Below are 7,662 nucleotides of genomic sequence, written 5' to 3' on the forward strand. Positions count from 1 at the left end.
AACAACAAGTCCGCAATAGTATTAATGACGAATCCGATGTTTCATGGACGCAGCAAAAACATCGACACTCGGTTCTACTTCATTCGTGGATGTGTCGAGAACTGACAGATCGTTGTAGAGTTATTAAGCACTAAAGAGAAACGTGCATACATTCTCACCAAGGCACTAACGAGAGTCAAATTCGCGAAGATGCAAGAGCTGCTCGACGTGAAGAATCTTGAACCAAATCAAGCTTATGGGGGAGATTGTGAGTCTAAGCATTGATTGTCAACAAATTAAAAGTTATTAGTCTTTATTGTCTTTTATGCAATTATGGATTATTTAATTATCAATGGGATTGAGCATGTATGTATGTGTAATTTAGGGTTTTCTAGGATAATTACTCCTTTATAAGAGTTGTTTGTAAAGGTTAATACTAGGGCTGCAAATGAGTCAAGCCGCTCGTGAGCTGCTCGCGAGCCGCTCGATCAAAGTTCGGCTTGAGCTTGACTTTGATCGAGTTCGAGCCGAGCTCGAGCCGGCTCGTTTAATATTCGAGCCGAACTCGAGCTCATATAATGCTTGCTCGAAGGTTTGTCGAGTTTTTTCGAGCCTGATAATATATAATATATTTATTTATTTAATATAAAAAAAACTTAAAATTTAAAACAAATTTTTTCTCTCTATTTTCAAAGCCCAAAGGCACATAATCCACATTATTATATTATATTGTCATAAAACAAAACCCTAATTTTTAATGTATCAATCATAAGTGACTCTTCATCTTTTTTTCTTCTTCTTTCTTCCGTTTTCATCGTTTCTTCTTCTTCTTCCTCATCTTCACCATTTCTTCTTGTTCTTCCTCTATCTTCACCATTTCTTCTTCTTCCTTCTTTACTATTTCTTCTTCTTTCGTCTTCATCATTACTTTCACTCATTCATAATAGGTTAATACATTTTTTTATGTTATCTCTCATCTACACTATTTCTATCATTCATTCACAAGAAACCTACAGGTAAATTAAAATATATTTTCATTTTTACTATAGTTATTCCTCATACTTTTAAATAACTTTGATTTTTTGTATTATGAGAAATTTGTGCTTATATAGATAGTTCATAGATCTATATGAAAAAAACACTATTATATATATATATTAATTGTTCATAGATCTATATGGAAAAACACTATTATATATATTAATAGTGTTCATAGATCTATATAGAAAAATATTTTTAATATATATTGTTCATTGATCTATATAGAAAAATATTTTTAATATATATTGTTCATAGATCTATGTAGAAAAATATTTTTAATATATATTGATCATTAATCTATATAGAAAAACACTATTATGGTAAACAATATTATATTATATTATATATAATATTGAAATATTAATATATTATATATAATAAAAGATAAAAAAAAATGTTAGTATATATTTTTGTATATATTATGAAGAGATAAAAAGGGTTAGTATATATTATATATAATATGTTGAGACAAAAAATGAATTTATAATATTAATAATATATTGTAATATGTAAATAAATTAATACATTCTTTCTATAAATAAGTCAATAAATTTTTATTATATTTGTACCTAAATAATTTAATTATATATAATAATATTTAATAAAAAATAGGTTGAATTTGTTTTTGTCCGTATCTCCCTTAAACCTTAAAGTAAGTTAAATATTAGTTATTTGTTTTAACATGTATTTTTTATATTAATTATTTTTAATCTTAAATGCAGGTAGGTGTACTTGTGTGCTTTGCTTGAAGAACGTGACTTAAAAAATATTAATATATTGAATGTTCAAACAATTTATATAGTATTGTACTTTAATTTTATAATTTTATATTTTAGAATTTTGACTAGTAATTGTGGTTGAATGCTTTTTGGATTATTATGATTTTGGAATTTTAAATAGTTATAATTTTTTCATATTTTGAATTTTAAATATTATGTTTTAAATGTTGAATATGTATGAAAGTTTGATATATTATTTTGAAAATAAATTTTAGTTTGAGTTGGAGCTTGAATTCGAGCTCGAGCTTGAGTTTGAGCTCGAACTCGATCTTGAATTCGAGTTTGAGTTCGAGCTTTTCGAGTCGAGCCGAGCTTATAGGTAAATAGTCGAGTCAAACTCGAGCTCAAATTTATAAACTCGTTCGAGCTCGAGTTCGAGTCGAGCTAATAAATACTAAATCGAGTCGAGTTCGAGCTCGAACAAATTCGAGCTCGACTCGGCTCATTTGCAGCCCTAGTTAATACACAACATTTAAGACTTTTAAGATTTTTCCTCTTTAACAAATATTATTGTCCTTCTTTATTTTTTAGAGTTTCATTTTTCATAATTGTTCTCAGAAGATCCGATAGTCAGAGCCAATAGACAACCCAACTAACTACCTAGAGAAGAGTCGTTTGATTTAGAATATCCGATATTAACCTTGTTCTGTTATGGGGTGACTTCGAACTTCCAACCAGAAGTGATACAAATAGAAGCTCCGTATGAGGGAACTACAATACGATGGTGAATTAAGAACTGAAACAGAGTTCCAGTGGTTTCTGATTTTGCCACTAAATAAGATTGATTTTTGATTTCCTAGAGAAGGAATCCATATTTTAAAGTCTTGTTTGTTTGAAGAAAATGGTTGTTTGGTTACTGCTTGAACATCTTATTATTTGTTACTACTCCTACATTTTGAATATAATTTTGTTGAATTGAATTCTAGCCTTAAAGAAAAATACGCTTATTTGAAAATGAATTTCCCCAATTTTTTTTTTTTGAAGAAAATGTCGAAGATATTGAAGACTGGATTTATGAGGCAGAAATATTTTTTCGAATTAACGATACATTTTAAAAAGATGAGGTCAATCTTGCGACAAGTCACTTGAGGGAAAATGCACTATGATGGCTTAAGGAACATTTGGTCATGAAAACTCTCAGTAATTGATTGACGTGGAGAGAACTGAAACAACTATTACGATGTGAGTTTGAGTCATGTGCAAGGACAATCCAAGACATATACAAAAGAAAGTGCAGCTAAAATCGTGGAAGTTAATCACGAAAAAGTGTTGACAAATAATTGACTTATTAAAATCATGGAGGATCGCTGATGAAATTAAAAGATAAAAACAAAATTCCAATAAAGAAATGACAAGGCAAAAGTGGGAAAACGATCGTCTAAAATTGATAGTCGAATCCGAGGAGTTATTAGAAGATGACGAGAAACATGTAGAAGATGTGGGACAATCGACACATTTCCCATTGACACATTCACAATCGAAGCCCTCCTCATTGACACATTCAGCTCCAAACAAAGACGAAACCACTTTTGATGGCGATTGTTCTAAAGTGGAAAACTCGTCTCTTCTCGACGACTTTTGTTATGAAAAAAAAGAGGAGACTCTACATACTAATGATACAAAACACGACAATTTTGATCTCAATAATTTTTTTTCCAATAATTTAAGTTCTCTGTTTATTCATGTGTAAATCTCCCTAGTGTACTCTAATCAAGAGCATACGAAGGCAACTTACATTAGAAATGATGATCATAAAGTTGACTTGAAAGCATCTGAATTTAAAGGAATATTTAAAGTTGTTTTGTGTCTTGAAAATAGGATGTTGGTATTTGATTTCATTTTCAAAGCATACTAACAAGACAATATTGAGAAAATTGATTTTTTTAGTTTGTTTAAGAAGCAATAAATTTGTTAATTTGAATATCAACTCACAATTTAAAAGTTTCATCAAACTTCAACATAATTTTGCTTTCATAATATAGTGTTGAATTTTTCTCAATATACTTTTAAATAACCATAAAGTTTAAATATTTTTGTAAGTTAAATGCGTTTTAATGTTTTGTTTTTCAATATTTGGTTGAATTGGTAATTTATTTAATATTTAATTTAATAATATATATTTTAAATAATATAAACACTTTTTTTTGTTATATAATAATATTATAAATTAAAATAATAAATATTTATACATTATTTAAAAATAACAATATAAAATTAATTATTTCTAAAATTTATTTTATATTATGTTAAAGTTTTTTAAATAATAACTTATTTTTTCTGACATTTTAAATTAATTATTTAATAAATATTTAAATTATTAAGATAAAAGACTGATATATTTAACTAATTCTTTTTTGTCTTATTATTATTGATATTTTAAAACTATTAATTATTGTTATAAATATATATAAATAAATCAATAAAATATAATAAATAAATAATATATATTCAAATATCAAAATAAAAACAATTTATTTATTTACCACACAATTTAATAACTATTTATTATTTTAATTTATAATATTATTGTATAAAAAAAATAAGATTATATTATGTTTTAAAAGTTAATTTTTTTATTCAAAATATATTAAAAACAATTAAAAACTGAAAAAGATTAAAAACAAAATTAAGTAACAGTGTTCATTTAAAAAAATTAGCAAGACAAATATTTGAGACTTATTTAATAGTAAATAAAATAAAATTAGATAATATATATATTAATGAGTAATTTCATAATTGAGTTCAATTTAAAAAAAAATCAATTACTTAAAATATATATAACAAAAATTTGTAATTTCAAAATAAAAAATTTGTGCAGCACAATCAAAAGAGTTGTTAACTTTTCATACTTTTTTCGTCAAATAATTATTTTTTACATTTTTCATACACAGTATCAAAAATCATTTTAACATAAATGTAATTGTGAAAAAAACCATTTTTCAGTATATAGTTTTTTTTACTCTTTTATTTTGAGCAATATTAATAGTTCTAATATTTTAGGATGTGAAAGAAAAAAAAATAAAGAAAAGAAAAATGTTTGTAGTACATCCTTCATATCTTTACAAGAAAAAGTTTTCACATTATTGTCGACATCTTCTGAAGCATTGTTTGAAAACTCCAAAATCACAGCTATGCATCTAACTCAACCTCATTTGGAAACTAAAAGATTTGAAGTGTAGTTGGAACCAACAGTTGTACCCAACTCCAATTATTTTAAACAATTTTTAGTTATTTAAATATATATAATACCCACTATTATTTTATTCACACTCATTTTTTGAGCTTGTTTGATTTTATATTTTGAGCTTTTTTTTTGTTTAAAATAATTAGTCAAATAAAAATTAAATTATTCAAAACTATAATTAATTTAATTATTAAAATTAAATAAAAATATTTTAATTGATAAAATTAGTGCTTTGATAGTTAGAATAATGGTATACAAATTTTGTAAAAACTATAAAAACAAAATCCTAAAAATATGCCTATTAAACATGTTTTCTATCAAAGTTATAAATATTTTTTTCAAAATTTATATGTGTCGAAATTATAATTCAACTATATTTAAAAATTTATAATTTTGTCCAAAAACTTTTTTTTGGTTTAATAAATAATAGGATGTTTGAGTTTTCAATTATATATTTAAAATTTAAATTATAAAAAAATAAAATAAAAATATTTTAGTTAATTAAATAATTAATTTAATAGTTAAAATGAGACGAATAAGGAAAACAAATTGTGACAATGTAATATTGTGATTCTCAAAATATTATATATATATATAATAATAATAATAATAATAATAATAATAATGAATAATTTGAATTTGTTTGATTTTTCGGGTTTGAGAGTTGTGATTAATTTGAATATATATGTGCAAATAAATTGATACTTGGATCAGATCGTGAGTTGACCCATAAATTTGAAATTGTTAAAAATAAAATTAAAAATTCTGTATGTATGTTTTGAACTTAAAACCTAACAAAAACAAGATAACCATTAAACCAAATAGGCTAATAAAACTTTATAATTTAAATTCAACACCAAATTTGATAAACATGAGACATTCTTAACAATATAAGTTCAATTTTTTAACTAACTAATCTATATATAATAATGCTTAATTTCAAAGTGTTCGAATTGCCGAGATACTTAAGACTAGGGTTTGAATCTCGCTAAAAGTAATTATTATATGTGGATGTGCGAATATTGTTAGATGAAGCGGAAACGATAATGTATGCCGAAATGTGTATTCGAATGTTGAGAATGTCGGATTGAGTAATGCAAACATTGGTAAGAAAACCTAAAGGTTCGTCCACGGAGGATGATTTGGGGTCTAAAATCATGCCGAATGTATAATCGAATGTTGGGAATATTGGTTTGAGTAAAGCATTATAATAAATACTGATAAATTCACGTGGGATACACAAAATAAATATATAAAAAAACAAAATAAATTCAACAATAAAAAATTTACAATAATTTTAAAATGTGTATACAATGTTTCTTATACTTGACAAATAAAATTAGGATATAAAATTTAATTATTTTTATTATATATAATGTTATATATATATATATATATATATCATTATCATCGGAAATATTTTTATTATATTTTTTTTGGTATGAGTATAATTTTTTTATATAATATATATAATTATTCAAAATGTAACTTAACAAAATATATATACAAAAAATTATAAAATTATTTTAAAATTCATAAGTGGTCTAACAGTTAAAGTGTTAACATTTCTTACTTAAGACCATAGTTCAAATCCCTCTAAAAGTAATTATTATATGTGAGTGCGCGAACATTGGTAGATGAAGTAGAAGCGAGAATGTCGTTGAGTAACACAAACATTGGTGAGAAAACATAATGGTTCGTCCACGGAGGGTGATTTAGAGCATAAGTTCATGCCAAAAAGTGTAATCAAATGTTGAGAATGTTGGCTTGAGTAAAACAAACATTAGTAAGAAAAACTAAGAGTTCGTCAACAAATGGTATTTCAAGGCTTAAGATCATGCAAAATGTGTAATTGAATGTTTAAGATTTCACCTTGAAGACCGTAAAATTCTTTCACAAAGAGGGAACCAAAGCCAAAAGGCATAGTCAAATACTTAAGTATGATGCAAATTGAGAATGATTAGGGTTAATAATGTATCATTGAAAAATAATTTATATGATATATATGGGTGTAAGAGATTTTAATAATGCATTTTTCTTCTTCTTTGTAGTATTAAAATTATTAATTATTTATATAATATATATATAAAATTCATAAATATAATAAATATTTGTTATTTTAACTTATAATGTTCTTATTTATATATATATATATATTAAAAAATATATAAATTAGAAAAAAATTTAAAAATATATTTAACTAAATATGTTAAGTTTTTAAAGTAATCGAAATTTTATTTATTTATTATTGTAAAAAAATAAGACATTTTTTAAATTTTTTTTAAAGGGTCCATGTATATTAAAAATGAAAAAAATCGTTTAAGTACAACGACAAAACATGACATGAAAATAACAAATAAAAAATAAGAAAAAACAATACTTAAAATGTTATTTAGCTCGTAAATTCTTGAGAAGAACGATTAACTTGCTCGACAGACTCTTAAGGCTCCAAATACTACTCACCCCTCGACAATGCAAAAGTAAGTGAGTTGCTGATTCAACATACACATACGACAATGACTAGCCATAATACAACCATTTTCCATGCACATATCGTCTGTTAGAATTCCACTATGAATAACGCTCCATCCAAAGAACGAGATCTTTGATGGAATCATTGACTCCTAAATTTTTTCCTAATAAAATTATATGGAATTAACTTAACGAACAACTTGTAGC

The sequence above is a fragment of the Impatiens glandulifera genome, chromosome 7, assembly GCF_907164915.1.
Source record: "Impatiens glandulifera chromosome 7, dImpGla2.1, whole genome shotgun sequence".
NCBI lineage: Eukaryota > Viridiplantae > Streptophyta > Magnoliopsida > Ericales > Balsaminaceae > Impatiens > Impatiens glandulifera.